We start from the raw sequence: 20,381 nt of genomic DNA on the forward strand, positions 1-20,381 counted from the left end.
AGAAATAAAAAGAGATAGGAGACATGTATGTGCTGAAACTGCTCTGCTACAGTCGCACCCCCTCCAATCCCCTTCTCTTCTTTTTTTTTTTTTTTTTTTTGATCAGGCAAAGTCATGTTAGATGTTAGTAATTAGTTCCCCATCCACTCCAAGAACCACCTTATCTCTCCATTCACCAAGATCCACCTTATATCTCCAATCTCCAATTCGCTCCCAAGAGGGATCGAACCCGGGTCACTTCACTTAAGTGAGGACCCGGTGGCCAGTGGGCTAAGCCCCCTGGTTAGCCCCCTCCAATCCCCTTCTCCCTACACCCTACCTCCTCCTTAGCACACTCATTCCCCCAATCTCCTTCACTCTACCTCTGTATCTATTCTCTAGCACACTCAAATGTGCAGCCAACATTCCTCCTTTTAGCCTCAAACTTCATCCAGCAAATCACTTTCATTATCTTCCATTCCACACATAGAATCCACCGAAGGGTAAGGATAAGCTGCATTCATTGTTCTGACAAAACTCAAGGGGTAAGCTTCGCTTTAACTCTTTTCCTTTCAGTCATTAGTTTCACCTGCATTAATACAAAGAGCAACAACCTTGAATATTTCAGATTCTCCCAATCCATTTATCCAACAACAACAGCCAACCAACAAGATACTCAAGGTATTTATGATATCCTAGACATTCATCCAGTCCACATTCATACCAATAACATGACAAGGGCTATTTGATAAGAAAACCTTTCTATATATGATAGACAATAGCTAAAGCACAAGTTCCGTAGCAGAGCATAGACCAACTCAAGAAGAATCACATTGATGTAGCTAAAACAAAGACATCTCACACTCTATAAGGCAGAACACCAATCACTATACTTGTATGTAAGAACTCAAGGGACTTAACATACTAAGCACAACAAGAAAAACCAAGCTTTACAGTAGGGTAGAGGAGAACTTAGCTTTTAGAAAAGAGGGGCGCTGCCCTGCTTAGTCAGGCCGAGAAACGACGTCTGGGCGGCGACTCGCGGGGACAACAGCGTCGACGCCTCAAGCGGTGAAGGGCAGGCGACTCCTGACCTCGGCGATGGCCCTCGCCGATTCTAGAGTAGCAGCATTCGGCGACGTAACTTTTACCCGAATCCAGCAGCAGCGTGACCTGGCTCGAACCTTCGACCCCAGAGAAAACAACAGCGGCGGACCCTCCTCAGCTCACCAGAATTTCAGAGCACAACGGCGTTAAGCTGAGGCGACATCATACTTAAGAATGAAGAGCTTTCTTCCGCCCCTCCATAGATTGAGAGAGCGAGACGACTTGGGAGAAGAGGAGCAGGGAAGCTGGTGGTGAGAGGCCGACCCATTCGCCAGAGCTTTCTTAATGAAGGAGGAACGATCGCCGTTCACCAGAATTCCAGGGGCGGCGGCGGCGATTTCTGATTTTGGGAGAGCTAGGGCTCGATTTGGAAGGGGGAGAATTAGGGCTCAATTTTTGGGTGGCCTCCCCTAAATCTGAGAGGCAGCAGCAGAAGCTCGTGCCGGCGATGAGAAGGCGACGGAGCTTAAGGTGTCGGCGGCGGCGAATCTTCGAGGAAAAAGCAGTAGTGCTGCGATGTGTGTTCTAATTTTGGAGAGAGGAAAGTAGATTGAGGAGAGGAGGAAGCAGCCGAGGAGCGGCGCCCTCGGCCGGCACGGCCTCGCCAGAGCCGTTCGCGGCGGAGCCGGCTGGGAGGCGGAGCGAGAGAGAGAAAGAGAGAGAGAGTGATGTGTTCTGAGTTTGAGAAGAGAGAGGGATCGAGTTGGGGATGAATAAGGGAGAGTTGGGCCACTCCATGGGCCTTTTCGTTTTAATATATTTGGGTCTGCATTTTAAATTGTTTTGGGCCTCCTTAATTATTTCGTTGGGCCGACTGTATTTGATTATTTGAGCCCAACTATTTTAATTCATTAAATGAGCTGCTATTTTAATTCTATTGGGCCAAGTTCATTTTAATTATATGAGCTGCATGCCCTTAATTGATTCATTGTGGACTAATTATTCTTTTATTGATTGGCCCAGAATTATTTAATTATCCTGCCCAATTAGCTGATTCATTCACTTGGGCCATTTATTATCCGCATTTGGGCTGCAAATGTATATAGTAGTGAGCTGCCATTATTTATTTATTCAATGCTCACTTTTACTTACTTAATTATTAGATTATTATTAATAGGGTTAAAGTACATATTCACCCCTGAAGTCGACACCCCTAGAGCATTGGGCTCCCCAGACTCGGTCGTGGCGCGTTGACCTCCCTGAACTCTCGGAAAAATGGTGCAAATACACCCCTGAACTCTCGGAAAAAGGGTGCAAATAAACCCCTCCGTTATTTAACGGAGGGGTTTATTTGCACCCTTTTTTCGAGAGTTCAGGGAGGTCAACGCGCCACGACCGAGTCTGGGGAGCCCAACGCTCTAGGGGTGTCGACTTCAGGGGTGAATATGCACTTTAACCCTTATTAATATTCCTAACTACCTTTAAGCCCGAATATTTTTTGTTCGAGGTTATTAAGCGGATGTTCGATTCAGCTACTTTCTTTTATCGATTAAATAGGGCGAGATCTATTTAATTATCAAGTGGGTTAGAACACTCCAGGATAAAGCGGATTAATTATAGTTATTATTCGACTTCATGAAGCGAGACTTAGTTAGTTTATTTAATTCGATACCTAGGATTAATAATAGAAATTCTTCGATTATTATCCCAGAGTAATAAATCATGCATAAGAGAGTCATGCATATCGAATTTCGCGTTCTCATTATCTGAGAATTTTGCTCGAGCTAATATCTTATTTAAATTCTCGCAATCAAGGTCAAGCACGAGAGTAATACCTAGACGAGAGCTATTGCACCACAACTAGAGCTATTATCAGGTGGGTTTACATTCATATATATATCAAATGATTTAAATGTTACATTTGAGCAAGTTATTCGTTACAAAATCTTTGAACTGAGAATTATTTCAACTATTTTCTGCCATAAATGTTTAAATTTTAGTGACGAGCAGCTGCAGGTGGTGATGAAGTGACGAGCGGAACCCTTTTGTCTTTTGTATTAATGAACTCTGGGGATACATGTCTTCATACATGTAATCAGAATCCTTATTTCGCTGCGTACTCACAAGTCTGGTGTTATTTTGGCTAAGTCGGAGTTATCCGAACTTACTAGTTTATTTGAGTCAATATGACTAAACCTCTATGACTTTATATATGTTCCTTTTGTTAACAATAATTAAATATGATCATTCCTTGTTAAATTATTCCCCCTTTCTACCCCGCTTCTAATCTCCCTCCCTTAGACACGGTTTCCCCGGCTTAATTATCATTAATTAGGTCTGGTCGTGACACATGATAAATATTGTTTTCTTTTCGTAGACTAGGGGGAGTAGCTGATGAGGAGTAAATACTTATCAACGCAGGTTATTATCTTACATCTCCATTCATTCATTTATTAACATTTCCTTATTGCGTAGAACCAAGAAGGCCTGCGCAAATTGTTGGGTATTCAAAGGCCTGCGCAGACTTAGTTAGTACCAAGAAGCTCCTTTCCGCGCAGACTTAGCTGGTACCAAGAAGCTCCTTCCTGCGCAGATTTAGCCGATATCAGAAGGCGTCTTCATGCGTAGACTTCATTCTATGAAAGGCTGCACAGGTCAATAAGGATCTGCTGGTAGTTCGAAAAGCTGCAAATCCGTTAGTGATAGGATGAATCGCAAGAGATAACGACGACCATCAACTTTTCTACATGAGGAGTACGTGAGATATCAAAAAGGCCATTGTACCCTTCTTCCTTGTAAACTCTATAAATACCCCTTGTAGTTCATTGTAAGGGGGGAATTTTTGGAGAAATATAAAGTATAAGTGTTCTTCGTGTTCCGCAAGGTTCTTTACTTTCTGAATCGTCTTTGTGCTTTTAGGTTTTGACTATTCAGGTTCTTATTTTTCTATTATCTTGCTATTAAAACATAGTAAAGGTTTTTGTTTCACCAACTGGCGCCGTCTGTGGGAAGATCTGGGCTAAGGCGTGAGTTTTAGTTAGTTTTTGTGTTCTGTTCTTCCTGTTCTTGGCATGGATCTGGTGTGTACAAATATATTTTGGGGTGGAACTCTGGGTGTATGGACAGATCGGTGTTTTCGGGGGTTTTTTGTGCTAAAAAATTTTCGGACAACATATGGAAGTCCCCTTTACTTGTCGTGTTTTAAAGATACTAAGTTAATGTGGCTTAGAAATGGAGTTCCTGATAATCACGTTTCTCATAATTTTTGGTCTCCCTGTTGATGTTCTGTGCATATTTTGATGGAAGTTTTCTTGTATGCTCTATTTTTGAGTGAAAGTGTCTGTTAAATATGACGAAAGTGAAGATCATACTTGTCCTTAATACTTTCATTTCTCTTGCGAGATGATTGGTTGGTGGATCTGTGGTATATGTTTTAAGGAAAACTTGTTGAGGCTTAGCTAGATCTTTTCTTGTGATATTTTAATTCGACTAACGTGTGTTCTTTTGGTGTTCTGCTCATAATTTATATATGATTATAATTGTTATATTAGGACTAATGAAAGTGGTTATTTCTGAAAGTGATATTGGAACGCTTGGAGCTAGCGAGTGAATCACCTTGTGGAAGATGAATCATCTTTAAGAATTCAAATGATGGAGCTAGCGAGTGAATCACCTTGAGAGAATGAGTTTCGTTAGAGATGCTGATTGAATTGAGAAGAGATGATAGTTTCTATTTCCGAGTGAGGAAGTATAATTATTTTTCATGATGGATTATTTCATTAAGTTTTAAGAGGATACTCAGTTAGAAATATAGTTGATGTGAGTAAGTGAGAATCACTATAGAGAAGTGTTGGGAACCTTGTGGAATATCCTAACCCATGTTTTGATGATACCAAAATTCATAGGTCATAATTGTAATAGACTAGAATTGTTTTGAACTCAAGTGTTAGAGTTCGTTTTTAGTTTAGCTTGCGGTGTCGAAGACTGAAGACTGAAGAACGAAAGACTGAAGACTGTAGATACCAACTGAAGTATCAGTTGAAGAATCAATTGAAGACTGATTACTTAATGCGCGCAATGGACTGATACTAAAGTCAAGTATCAGTTGAACATTTCTCCTCGGACTGATCTTCCAACGATCAGAGGAAGCCACGTACTCACAAAGTACAGCCGCATTAAATGGAGAGATCTCAGGATATCCTTATCTCTGCAGAGGTCATTCCTATCTGGTGGTTACTTTTCAGAGACGTCACATCTCATGTCCATCATGAGAGCCGTTTCCACCCAGACAAGGAACCTCGAAGACTGAAGCCTCAGCCCAAATTTGAATTGATCTCCAACGGAAGAAATCTTGATGACGTTCTACGCCTTCTCCTACAAATAGCGCTCGAGGATCACTTCAACCTTCACCGATTCAACGACATAAGCTGAAGCTCTGCCGAAATTGCTACTCGGCCTAAAGCTTAACCTCCCCAAAGCTTAAATCGAAGAAGAGAATTCCAAAGCCAAAATTAGTCACTGCTGATTACACATATTCTCTTAGACCTTAGGCAAACCTCTGTTTACCCAGAAGCCAAAGGTCAAACTTGCTTCAAAGAACTTGTTCTTTGTAGTATAGTTGGCACTCGTTCAAACCTCCCTCCCAAAAGAGTGTTTGAGTGATTCGGAGTTCAGGAAGGTACTCTGACTCTGAGTGAGAAGTCTTAGCACGGGTTGTGCTAAGCAAGAGAAATCCGACGCGAGTGAAGCGTGGGTACTGAAGAAGGGTTTTCTTCAGTGGTACGGTTGTGTGCACCCGGCAAGCACACGGTTCGATTTGTAGTGCACCTGTTAAGCACTTGCGGAGTGGATTGTTGGTCTGATCAACCAACCGTGGATGTAGGAAAGGGTTTTTCCGAACCACGTAAAAGTCTCTGTGTTGTTTACAGCTTTCAGTTTTACATTCTTACTTGTGTTATTTCAATTGATAAACTGAACACTGATTAACTGCAAAGAGAAACCTAACAACTAACAACGTGCTCCACCGAGGCTATTGAGAAACTAAGTTTAATTTTCGCTGCGTATGATATCAGTCTGACTGATCTATCTTTTGATAGTCAGGAAGAGTGTTATCATCTCTGTCTTAGCAAACACGACTGAAGCCCTTACGTGCATTAGTTAAGTTCCAGCAACTTAACTGATAACTCTTTACTGAAGAGCTTTCAGTATCAGTCGTCAACCCTGTTTGGTCAAAACTGATTTCTGTAAAACAGGCGTCTTTGTTTGCATGTAAAAGTTTCGTTTTGATCTCTGACAGAGATCCCTTTGATTGAGGAATTGTAAAAATATCCCATAGGTGTATTCCCCCCCCATACACCTATTCGAGACCCTCTGGACCTAACAATTGGTATCAGAGCATGTTGTTCGCAAGAACACTCTGTATCTGATTAGGTTCTAATTGAACTAGATCCTAATGAGGGCATTTTGTTTTTGATCAAAATCTTTTCTCAAGATTCCTCTTGAGATTACTTGCTCCGTGCTCTCTTCATGCTTCCTGTGTGTTTCTCCCTGTTTTCTCTTCAATGTACATGAACAAGAAAGACTCCTCCAGCGACTATGTTTATACATACTTTCGAGGAATCAACGGACTTGAGATCGGGATACTGGATTCTGACGACGAAGATAGATTCATCTTTCCAGAAGAAAATCAGAGTCCAACCCACTCACAGTCAGAAGGAACAAGCAGATTCGATCAAACACGATTAGAGTATCAACACCTAAGTACGAGATTTGAAAATCTCCTTAGGAAGCACAAATAGATCATCAGAGAGATTGATCTTGTGCAAGATGCTCGAAGGATCGTCATGCGCCACTTCATTTCAGATGAAGACGAAGCTGACAAAAGAGATGTTCAAGAGCGCAGACTGATCAACAGACTGAAACTACTTCAGTCTCAGAAACAAGAACTTTTGCCACGTCTCAAAGAAACAGAGACAGAATTCAAAAAGGCGTCAGAAGTCTTTGAAGAAGTTATTCATGAAGGAACACTTCAATACAGAAGAATGATGAAACGAGAAAGGAACGTGCAACAATAGTCGATAGATTAGAAACCGAAGGAGAATCAGTCATATACTCCAGGGGGAACTTGCGCTTCAATCAAAGTATAAATTAGTGATAGTCATTGTGTAAGCTTCTCTCAACATCTTACTTGTATTTATGACTGCTCATCTTTATCTTTTTCGACTAAAATGTGCTTAGTCCGACGTGTCATTATTTTCACACTCTCTTTTCTTTTTAATTGACACGTGCAAACTTTGTTCAAAATGGATGACACACGATCACACGATCCCGTCCCCCCCCCTTTTTTTTACTTACAAGTGGAGTGATCCACGTGCCACGTCTCCATTTGCACGGATTTCAAAAGTTTATTGAAACCGCCTCGTGCACGATCTTTCACATTCACTACTAAAAATGTTTCATCTTCGACAAAAGATTCCCTCAATCTCAGAGAAATATTTTGTGCAAAACTCCTTGAGTGTGCTTTCCCTGCAAGGCTAACAGTGAAAATCCACAGTTCAATCTCTATGAGAACCATTTTACAGATTTTTGCAGAAATCCTCTACACTCAAAATTCCACATGGGAAAATCAGCATCTCAACAAGTTGTGTGTTACGAATCCCTTGTAACAATGGAGGCACTCCAGAATCTTGTTGATTTCAACAAGATCAATGAAATCTTGGAACGTCATGGATGGATGAAATTCCTTCAATGCGCACCGGAGTTTCTTCTTGACGAGTCGACCATCAGAGAATTCTACGACAACATCAAGACTGATGAGTCAACTGATGATCTCGAAATAGAAATCTCTGTGTTCACAAATGGAGATTTCTCAAACTCCACAAAGATATCCATCAACATCTCTCGAGCAGCAAGAGAAATGTTCAATCTCCCATCTGACGGACCAGCTCCATTCTTCGCCGATGACGAAGCCACGAATCTCATGAGAGATACGCTGATGAGTGTTGCATCTGCCGACCACAACATCACAAATGTTCTGAGCCTATCAAGACTACATCCTCATCTCAGACCGATTGCCAAAATGATCAAGAAATGCTGGTTTGGCACTCTTGGATCTCTGGGTCATCTCTCGAGACCACACAAACTGGTGCTGATCGCCCTGCTTCAGAAAGGCCCATTCAACTGGGAGAAGGCCTATATTCAAATCCTCGCTGAAGAACAGAGGAAATCCCATTCCACCAAGCATCTACGTCAGGGAACCAGAGTTTCGGCACTTATTCTTTACAGTGCAAAAGAGACTCAATGCTTCTGGAAGAACACCACTCGAGTGTCTTCCACCATCTATCTGTTCGAAGGACAGAAAAGCTCAGCCAAAGGGAATGTCAGTGTATCAACTGAAATCCCTCTCCTCACTACAGAGCCACGCTACAAGACTCGAGGCTCGATCAAAAGAAAGTTTGACAGCTTGTCATCTCCAGTTAAGATCTCACTTGACACACCTCAAAGGTCTCTCAATGAGGATCATGAAGAAGCTGCACAGAAAGCTTCAGAAGAAGTGCTAATTCCTAGCACTGAAACATTTCAGCAACAGTCTTCCACTGTTCCTCCACAAGATGAAGGAAATCAACAGCTAGAGGAGACACAAGCAACCGACAACAGAGAAACTGATTCAGAAGAACTTCCTCTAAGAGGATTCTTCCACTTCTGTCTGGAAGGGTTCAACAAGAAGGTGAAGTTTGATGAACCTGCTGACGTTAATGCCGCATCCTCATCCTCAGCCACTGTCAATCAAACTGCCCTTCTCAAAAAATTTGTGATACAACTGTCCGAACATTGTGTCACAACCACTTTTCCCTCAATCATAGCAACCCTGAATCCGAAAGAGTTTCGGGATCTTGTCAACTACTTCTTCTTCATCTTCGTCAAAACCTTACCCAAGTCTCAATACAAGGAAATTGATGAAGTTCTCACTGAAGAAGAATTGGAAGCCTTAGAGAACGATATCTTTGAAAAATTCAAAGTCACTAATCTCTGGGATGCTATCCATGACTGGGCACCCAACTTCAAACCGTATCTGATTTCTAGAGATCTTCTCAAAGAAGATGATGCTGAGGACACTGAACTCGTCCATGAATCTCTACCGCATCAAACTGTTCCTTCCGACGCAAGAAATGAAAATTCAGCCGGTGAAGATCTGAAAGCAGCAAAGCCTCTCAACGATGAGGTTACTCAAATGCTTTACGAACGACTGATCATTCAAGAGGAATCAACCTATGAGCTGAAAGTCAAAATGACTATTCTTGAATCAACAGTTACTCATCTTCAACAACAACTGGAAATACAGAACAAGTACAGCGGTGTCCCTGAGTCTGATGACAAAGACAAACGAGAAGAAGACAAGAAGGGAAAATGGAAGATGTTTGAAGAACCGAAAGGAAGTCCTCCAAGGAAACCAAGCAAACAGCTCCGCATCAACTGAGGACTAAGGAAGATCAAGGAATGTCATCTAAACAGAAATTCTTTATCCTATAAATGATATTCTTAGATTGTCATAGTTCATTCTTCCTTGTTTTGTTCTTCTGCATTCTTTTGGAATTTTGTCATTCACTGATTTCAATTTGATTTACGATTAGTACTCTTACTCAGTCATTATTCTCTATGTCTTATTACTTGAGTTGATAATGGTTTATCTAATTTAGGGGAAACTCTGCTTGAGTTTTATCAGTACTTGATTGTTTTCCTGACTGATTGTTGGGAACTTGTTCTTATTCGCTTTTATCCTTGACTGATAAAGAAAATAGGGTTTTTGTGTAATATTGATTAACTGGCGTCCTTGCGTTTAGTATTGGACTTTCAATTTCTGAACATATCTTTTTGAGCATATCTTTTCAAATCATTGCATGCACTGTACGCCGCCTATTTTCAGCAAGAGATCATGCTCAATATTCCATATCAGTTTAAATCTCTTATTTTAAGGTATTCCTCTGACGGGCATTAATTACGGACGTCAAATTTCATTAAACCTGACTTGGCGCGCAGATTTCAAACCGCCCATGTCTTTTCGATTGCCCTAGGAAACTGTTCATCCTCCACGATCACACTTTCTTCATTACGGCCACTCCACCATCTTCCATTACTTTTGCATTCTCTCTAACTCCCAAAATCCACAGCACTCTACTGTGAGATTACTCTCTCTGCAAATCTTTCCTCTCAGATCTCACATTCGAAATGGCCAAGACCAACATGAAGAAGAACGACAACAAGGAGGAGGCTCCAATCGAGAAAGAAGTCAGATATGAACAGTCCGTGCACAAGGAATCTTTCAAGAAGAAGCCTGAATATGCAAAAGTCTCGATAATCCTCCACCGGCACGGATGGACCAAATTCGTCACCAGTGAAGCAAAATATCTACTTGATGATGCTGTCAGAGAATTCTACAAGAATCTTCATTTCAACGACTCCGAAGAGCTCATCTCAAAAGTCAGTATGTACACCTCGACAGATTGTTTTGTGGAGACTCTCAACGTCTCTCAGATTATCAGAAAACTGTTCAAACTCCCGAACAGCGGAACTTCCTTCTCCAGGCTGACTGATGAGGAAGTAAACAAGACTCTCAAGTCTGCTGTAAAGGATGAATCCGAATCGACGGAAAGCCAAGTCACTCTTTCCCATCTTCATCCAGAGTATGCCATGCTGGGCAAGATAATCCAGAAATGCTGGATAGCTGCAACTGGAACTCCCGACAAAGCTTCTCAACCTCAGAAGAATGTTATGGCAGCTCTTCTGAAGAACGAATCCTACAACTGGGAAAAAGCTTATCTGAAGCTTCTCTACAACGAAGCCCACAACACGAGGCTGGCAACAATGGTTAGACAAGGGAACAGGGTCTCCCAGATTATCATCCAAGGAACGAAGGAGCACAGCTTTGTGCGATGGTCAAAGATGATTGACTTCACAGACAATCTTCGTCTTTTCAAACCGGCAAGAAGAGAACCCAAACCTTCTCCGAAGACGAAGGTAATAGATATCTCTTCTCCCCAATCATCTGCGTCTGATGCCCCAGATTCACCTCCATCAAATCCTCCTGCTCACTCGAATGTGCCCCGCCAATTCCGTTCCATTCTCCCCCAAAAATCCTCCAGAAGACCAAGCGAGATACCTTGGAAATCTTCTCCGAGATCCAAAGGTAAAGCTGTCTTGGAAGTTTTCCCAGAACTAGCTCCCACTTTTCTTTCAAAAGGGACTCAGGAAGCCGTTGAACTTCAGTCTGAAGCTCAACGAGATGCTACAAATCACCTCCATTGTCTACTTGGTGATTTCGATACGTCATTAGAAGTCTACCGGAACCTTCATAGACTTCTCACGTATACCCTCCTGAAGACAGCACCCTGCCCACGGATCAACAGTCTTCAAAGCACTGAAGCCGAAGATTCATTCGAAATGGAAGAGGCGTCCCTGATCAGCCTCTTTCAAATTGAGAAAGTTTGGGATGTAATTCATGGCTTTGACAGATTCGCCATGAACTATCTGAATTCTTCCAAACAGTTCAGACGACTCATCTCATTCAATAACGATGCTGGAACTTCGAAGGCATCTGAAGAACCCTTCACTTCTGAACCAGTAGCTGATTTACTCAGCTCTCCAGCATTCGACAATGCTCCACCGGCGGAATCTACAGCTGATCCTGCCGCCTCTGAACAGTTGATCACTGATCTCGACAGTCAGCTGAACTTGCCATCAACTCCTCCAACAATCTCTGCTGAAGAAATTCAATCCGGTGTCATTGAAACAAATGCACCTCTCTGCTCTTCGCCCGCAGCAGAACTGAGATCAGCTGACAATGCTGATCCCCCAGCCTCTGAAGGACGAGTCGAGGACTTCACCAAGTCTCCTCAGCCTTCATCATCACCCCTCTTGAACACTGATGAGCCTACTCCTCTTGAAGGCATCACCATCAGTCAAGAGCAGACGAGTTCTTAGCCTCCTGCTGAAGAAAGAGCTGAATGCTCTGTTCCACCAAGCACAGCCAAGGCATCCACCTCAAAAGCTTCATCTGACGATCAACAAGCAAGGATCTCTTCTGTCGATCCAGAAATTCCAATAGAACAAGTTGAGCTTCCTCGCCCATCAGGACCTGTTCTATTCGATTCAGACGAAGAAACTGACGAGCATCTTACTATCTGGAAACACAAGCGGCCGCACAAGAATCAGATTCTAATTTCTGATAAAGTAGAAGACCCGATGGCTGTTCTACTTGAGCACATCTTCGATCAAGAATATGAAATCGAGTCACTTCACCATGAGCTTGAACGACAGAACATCTATGGAGAAAAATTTGTGAAGAAACTCAAAGAAGTCCAGGAACAGGCAACTGCAGATATGATTCATCATTCCGATTTGATCCAGAAGCTCCAACATCAGTTGAGGACAGAAGAAGTTGCTCTTATCAAATACAAGAAGGAAATGCTTGATCCTAATAACGGTATTCCCAAAATCAAGAAGGATCACGATGACTTGTGCAATCTGTTTCTTGAAACACAGATTCAAACGAAGACGCAACTTTTTGAGCTCAAAGATAAGGTCAAGGAAATGGAACTTGAATTCTTGAAGACGTTCATGCCTGCAACTGAAGTCAGATACCTCGTGGCAGACACAGTACGTCCTATGCTGGCACGCCTTGCAAAAATGGAACTGCAAATCCAACGACCTCAAGAGTCCCCTGACTCTGCCCTTCTTCAGAAGATGTTTAATGATCTTCAAGAGCTGAAAAGCCGACTTCCTCTCGATGATGCCAAAAAGGGGGAAGAGGATTTACTGAAGTGCATCCGAAGGGAAGAGGATCGGATCCCTTCATATGTTAACAGGGCTGAAGAGATTATCTCAAAGGTTGCTCCTACCATATCCTCAGTCGAACTCAACAGAAAGAGAGCCAGAGAAAGCTCCTCAAATGAGCCAGAGCTGAAAAAAGACGAAACTCGATTTCGTATCAACTCTAAAGGAAGGTCATAAGCTCGAACACTACTTCAGTGAAGGACTGATGGTATCATATTTGGAAAAGTTTGAGCGTCCAGACAAATGGATACCGTCTGAGTTGAACGACTGGTGGGAGAAAACAAAGGAATGCTACACCAAGTGGATAGTTTTTGCTAACATCCAAGGTGACAGAGATTACCGAAATGATGCCTGGAAGTATTTCCTGTTGCAACTGCCAGAACGAGCATGGGTCCTAGAGATGCAAGATGCTCAAAGAATTCACCAAACAAGCATTCCTGATCCTCAGAAGAAGATTGTGACTCCACCAAGGATTAAGAATAGAGTCAACAGAGACATAATCAAGACAGAATTCAGAGCCATATGCAAGATTTGGAATTTGCATCCAGACTCCAGTGCAGCCAGAGATATCTGGGAAGCAGTCTTCAAGCTATATAATCAGAATCCGTGAGTCTCTTGGTTGTCTTCTGTATTGTTCTTTTCCTATTCCCAATTGTAATTTAGACTGATGCCTTATTAGTCTTTTATTAATGAAAAGAACTTCTGATTGATCTCAACCTGAAGACAATGACTCTTTGTCCAGGCTCTGATTATGTTTTTCTGTCTTCTCCTTGTTCTGTTTTAGAACTGGTTCGTTCTTAACTCTAAGTACAAGTTTTTAGGTTCTATTGTTAAGGGGGAACTGTTGTCACCCCAGTTTTAGAACTTGTACTGTGAGTTCAGTCTTTTTGTTGTCTAGAACTGCTGTGTGGTTTTGGCATCATCAAAAAGGGGGAAATTGTTGGGAACCTTGTGAAATATCCTAACCCTTGTTTTGATGATACCAAAATTCATAGGTCGTAATTGTAATAGACTAGAATTGTTTTGAACTCAAGTGTTAGAGTTCGTTTCTAGTTTAGCTTGCGGTGTCGAAGACTGAAGACTGAAGACTGAAGAACGAAGGACTGAAGACTGAAGACTGCAGGTACCAACTGAAGTATCAGTTGAAGAATCAGTTGAAGACTGATTACTTAATGCGCGCAATGGACTGATACTAAAGTCAAGTATCAGTTGAACATTCCTCATCGGACTGATCTTCCAACGATCAGAGGAAGCCACGTACTCACAAAGTACAGCCGCATTAAATGCAGAGATCTCAGGATATCCTTATCTCTGCAGAGGTCATTCCTATATGGTGGTTACTTTTCAGAGACGTCACATCTCCTGTCCATCATGAGAGCCGTTTCCACCCAGACAAGGAACCTCAAAGATTGAAGCCTCAACCCAAATTCGAATTGCTCTCCAACGGAAGAAATCTTGATGACGTTCTACGCCAACGGATCTATTCAAGAGTTCTCCTACAAATAGCGCTCGAGGATCACTTCAACCTTCACCGATTCAACGATATAAGCTGAAGCTCTGCCGAAATTGCTACTCAGCCTAAAGCTTAACCTCCCCAAAGCTTGAATCGAAGAAGAGAATTCCAAAGCCAAAATCAGTCACTGCTGATTACACATATTCTCTTAGACCTTAGGCAAACCTCTGTTTACCCAGAAGCCAAAGGTCAAACTTGCTTCAAAGAACTTGTTCTTTGTAGTATAGTTGGCACTCGTTCAAACCTCCATCCCAAAAGAGTGTTTGAGTGATTCGGAGTTCAGGAAGGTACTCTGACTCTGAGTGAGAAGTCTTAGCACGGGTTGTGCTGAGCAAGAGAAATCCGACGCGAGTGAAGCGTGGGTACTGAAGAAGGGTTTTCTTCAGTGGTACGGTTGTGTGCACCCGGCAAGCACACGGTTCAGTTTGCAGTGCACCTGTTAAGCACTTGCGAAGTGGATTGTTGGTCTGATCAACCAACCGTGGATGTAGGAAAGGGTTTTTCCGAACCACGTAAAAGTCTCTGTGTTGTTTACAGCTTTCAGTTTTACATTCTTACTCGTGTTATTTCAATTGATAAACTGAACACTGATTAACTGCAAAGAGAAACCTAACAACCAACAACGTGCTCCACCGAGGCTATTGCGAAACTAAGTTTAATTTCCGCTGCGTATAATATCAGTCTGATTGATCTATCTTTTGATAGTCAGGAAGAGTGTTATCATCTCTGTCTTAGCAAATACGACTGAAGCCCTTACGTGCATCAGTTAAGTTCCAGCAACTTAGCTGATAACTCTTTACTGAAGAGCTTTCAGTATCAGTCGTCAACCCTGTTTGGTCAAAACTGATTTCTATAAAACAAGCGTCTTTGTTTGCATGTAAAAGTTTCGTTTTGATCTCTGACTGAGATCCCTCTGATTGAGGAATTGTAAAAATAGCCCATAGGTGTATTCCCCCCCCCCCATACACCTATTCGAGACCCTCTGGACCTAACAAGAAGAGTTGAAAAAGTGAGACGATTGAGGCGACGTTAGATTTTTCTTTGACGTTAGGTTTTCACCGATTTCGATTGAGTGAGAATATTTGAAACGATGTTTTATGTGACTTACTTGATACGTGTGCATTTATGATTGAGTGAATACGATGAGAGCACACGAAGTTAATTTTGAATTTTATGAATGAACGAGATTATTTTAATCGGTGAATAAATTAATTATTAATCGGGTAATATTTTTTTTCCTAATGAATTTTCTCGGAATTAATTTTTCTGGGATAAATGTGAAGTGAATTATATGTGCACTAATTATTATTATAATTATTTTTAGTCGCACAATTATATTAGATTGATTAATGAGCTTATTAAGGAACTAATTTTCCTTAATTAAATTCTTACAACACTTTTTACTATACAAATTTACCACACACATACATGATTTAAATATACTAAACCTATATATATTTTGTGCAAGTGGATGATTTAAGCATGTGAGTTATTGATTAAACAATTATATCTTATGCTTGGAGGCTAAGCAAATGAGATAAACAAAAACAATTCTTCTCCCTATCTTTCCTCAAAGTGCCGCCCCTCTGCCTCTCTCTTTCTCTTCCATTTCTTCATCAACCTCCATAGTTGTTCATGTTCAAAGCTTCATAAGTCAACTCTACACTATAATCATCTACCAATTCAAGCTCAGAATCTATATATATATATATATATACTTAAATCAAAAGCTTGTTGAGGGTTTGAAAGCTTGGAGTCAAGAAGGAGGAGTTGTATTTTTCTCTTCAAAAATATTTGAGTATGCACTTAATCTACTTGAATCCACTTATATGTTTGAGTTATATAAGCATGTATATGTACAATCAAAGCATGAAAACACCACCTTTTTAATTCTTCAAATTTTTAAAAATTAGGGCGGCAAGCCCTTCAAAAATTTTTAATCTTCTAATCTTAAATGGAGATTACATTTATGCTATTGAGATCATATTTAGTCATCTTCTACATGCAAAGAATGAATTTAATTTGATATATGAATTTTTGGAATAAGTTAGTTTATATGATTTTGGGAAGTTTGGAGTTCATGGATTGATTGATGATTTGATTATGGTTATGAGCTTGTGAGATTGTTGGGATGAGGATTAGAATGATGATTAGATATGATTTATGAAGATTGAGATGAATTAGTTTGATGAGGAATAGGGTATAGTTGGCTAACATGCATAAGTGGGCAATTTGATGAGTTATTTTGGCTAGCTTAAAAAGCTACTGACTTGATGAAATTCGATAGGGTTCTTGATACCCAAAAATCTTGAAAATTTTATGATGAGTATATACGAATGTTATGAACGTCCATGTAAAATTTCAAGTCTTTTGGACATCGTTTGCTACCCTTTTCAAATGCAAAACTCGAACTGCAACCTTCTACCGAAAATTTCGAGAGAACAGACACTAGATTCACCCTTTTCAGTAGTTTCCCCTGAGTTTTTATCTTCCAAATTTTTATGGTAAATATATGGATGTTTTGGAGAACTACCCACAATAATTTCAAGTCATTTTAGCAAGGTTTATTATTTTTAAAAAATCAGAACTTTCGGTTGCACGAAACTGTCGGATATGGTAGACTGTGGGAGAACAATCATATATCTTAAACCACTTAGAGTTTTTCAACCTACTTTTTTTTTAAAATGAAACTAGACTCAAAGAGGTTTCCAATGGTATAAGTCTTGAACCCAGGGGATGTACGAGGAGAAGTAGTTTATCCTTTGAAGTTAAAACAGAGTAGAAGTGGAAATTTTAGGTGTTAAAAAAAAAATTCCTACTTTTGTTTTCTTATTAATTTCAAAAGTTAATGGTGATGATTATACACCATATTAATTCATGATAATTCTATTGGAATATATATATATATATATATATATATATATATATATATGAAATTTTTCCCGAGTTAAATTTACTTAAAATTCGGATTTTATTGTCTATATATAATTCAATAAATGGAATAAGAATAATTGAAGGGGAAGCCGAGTTCGGTTTTTCTTGAGTCGTTCAATCACATATTTGAGCTATTGAGTATCAAGTGAATTTTCGAGAATTTTCTGACGAAGGAATCCGGAGTTTAGTTTATTAAAATTGTGATTAAATGCCATAACTTGTTTATGTGATTTATTTTTGTATGATTTCATCAAGAATGTTTTATAAAATATTTTTGGCTTTCTAAATTAAATTTTTGGGAATTTCTCCCCAACTAAAATATTTTACTGATTTTTCCGAAAATGAGTTTCAGTATGTGTTTGCTATATGCTTTTTGGATGTGTTTATTTAGGAGTTAGTTCCTTGATAGAAATTAGACTTAAAAATTTGGTGATAAGTCGAGAGTAGAGATAGTGATTATTGAGAAGTGCTATTAGTATAAGTTTGCTAAAGACGGAAGACAGTAATGAAAAACGAAGAGTAGTACTAAGATGAGAACAGTGAACTTAGTCAGGCATTTTCTGACAGATGTTTATTTTATCACATGAACCGTCTACGCCAATGACGATATCTGAAGATACGAGCCGAGGGCGTAGGTGAGATCACTCTGAAGTTGCGAGAACTAAAGCTAGGATCGTCAGGTGGGCATTACTTTCTAATACCCCTATTACTGGCTTTCTAAATGATGATTATGACGATGTTTATGAGTTTTAAAAATGATTTGAGATAAATTGATGTTTGAACTAATTAACTTGCCGAGTTTTGATGACGACGAGCCTGTTCGTTACCCTCTACGGATCAGACGAATTTGGGTCCTATCAAAAGCGATATTGTGTACATAGAGGTGACCGTGAGCTGTTTTCGGGTCGGCCGGTCAAAAATGACTGTGTGCCGTCTATCGAGTCGGCCAGTTACAGTGCTTGAGAAGGAGGCCTACTTCTCAGTACCATGATGATGATGAGTTGTAGACGTGGTACTACATGCTGAGTATTGTGACTGCAGTCGATCGTTCATTTATTTATGATGATTTTTTCAACTGCTTACACGGGTTCTTTTGAGTAAAACCCCTGTGCATAGCTTATGTGGCAAGTTAAATTTATAGCTCTAAGAGCGAGTTTCATTTTTTACTCGGCTTATGTCCACTGAGTACTTTGTACTAACCCCTGCATGTATTTCTAAATGTGCAGGATGAGCAAGGAGGGAGAATGGCTGGCTGCTGGCAGGGATGTTCAGTTCAAATGACTTTTGTACCGTAATCTGTTCCCATACGGTAGTGAAAATAAGTTGGAGATTATTTTTGGAACTTAATCAAGAATGTCACTCTCAGCTATATGTCTTCATACATATAGTCTGATCACGCTTTGCTGCGTTACCCTGGACAATGTGAATCCTCGTAAATATTTAGCTATACTCCCTTTGTTTTTATTGACGAGAATCCTGATACTTTTGGATTTATGAAGCCGATAGTATTTCTATAAATGTTGATGATATTTTATTTATTTTAGCATGAATCATTATTAGCTTCCGCTTGATAAGTTATCCGTATCGATACCCGGTCTACGCTATCACTGGCTAGACGTCGGGCTGTGACATATATCGTAGTGTTTTCTGGGTTCCTTAGATAGTTTAGAACGTGTTGAACTCGTTTCTGTGCAGCACGTTTTTATGTTTTCAGTCTGTTTTTCTGTGTCTTTCATCTTCGTTGGGTAGTATAGAGCTTTTAGAGTCCGTTTTGTTGTTGTGGTGTTCATGCAGGACGATTCTTGTGGTGGTCTCGTTCGTTATTGTTGGTGTTGAACTATCGTTGGTAGTTTTAGGAAATTTGATTTCTTGAGAGAGAATTAGAGTGAAAAAAGCCATTGATTTGAGTGATACACGAGTGCTGAGTGATTCATTGTTGAGTGATACACGAGTGCTTATGAGGTGGTGAGGTTTTGTTTTTACTAACCTATTATTGTTTCTGTGTCAATATGTCAAAGAAAGATGAACAGCCAATACGGAGGATCATTCTGTTGCTGATCAAAAGACGAAATTCATGATGGAGGCACTAAAATTAGAATTGAGAAAGATTCTGATATCCGAATTGGAGGGGGTATATAATAGGATCGACCAGATCGAGCAGTCTCAGTCCAATTTCAAACGAGGAGGCCGAGGCGGCAGAGGAGACCGAGGCGACAGAGGAGGCCGAGGTGGCAGAGGAGGCCGCGGTGGTAGAGGATTTTGACCCCAGCATCATCAGAATGAAAAAGAGGATATAGAATATGACGAAAAGGACTGGCACGGAGATGGTGGTGGGACTTGGCAAGATAACAATTTGGGCAACATCAAGATGAACATTCACTCATTCCAAGGAAAAACGATCCAGAATTATACCTTGAATGGGAGAGAAAGGTGGAGCTTCTGTTCGATTGTCATATCTATTCAGAGCTCAAGAAGGTAAAGCTGGTTGCAATAGAGTTATCAGATTATTCACTTATATGGTGGGATCAGATGGTGAGATGAAGACTGTGATGAAGAAACGATTTGTACCTAATCATTACTACCGAGATATTTTCAACAAGTTGCAGAATTTGAAGCAAGGAAGTAGGAGTGTGGATGAGTATTACAAGGAGATGGAGGTTGCCATGATTCGAGCCAATGTTGTGGAGGAACGAGAGGCGATTATGGCGAGATTCTTAGCTGATTTGCATTGGGATATTCGTGATAAGGTGGAGTTGCAGCACAATTGGTGGCAATCCCAAACAGTTTCTAGTGATTCCTCGTCAGAAGGGAACCAATGGAAGAAGGAGGCACCGCCGAGAGACGACAAGAGACAGTTCTTTAGGTCTCAAACAGAGGGTGCGAGTGTAACAAATCAGGGTAATCTGGCAGTTTTCGATGATCGAAATCGAGATAAGAACTGTTTCAAATCTTAAGAATTCGAGCATATTATGAGTGAGTGTCCGAATAGGAGACTTATGATCATGAGAGATGACGGCGAGATTGTGATTGATGGGGAGGACACCGATCCAGATATGCCAGTTTTGGAGAATGTCGACGA

The sequence above is a fragment of the Salvia miltiorrhiza genome, chromosome 2 (assembly GCF_028751815.1).
Source record: "Salvia miltiorrhiza cultivar Shanhuang (shh) chromosome 2, IMPLAD_Smil_shh, whole genome shotgun sequence".
Taxonomy (NCBI): domain Eukaryota; kingdom Viridiplantae; phylum Streptophyta; class Magnoliopsida; order Lamiales; family Lamiaceae; genus Salvia; species Salvia miltiorrhiza.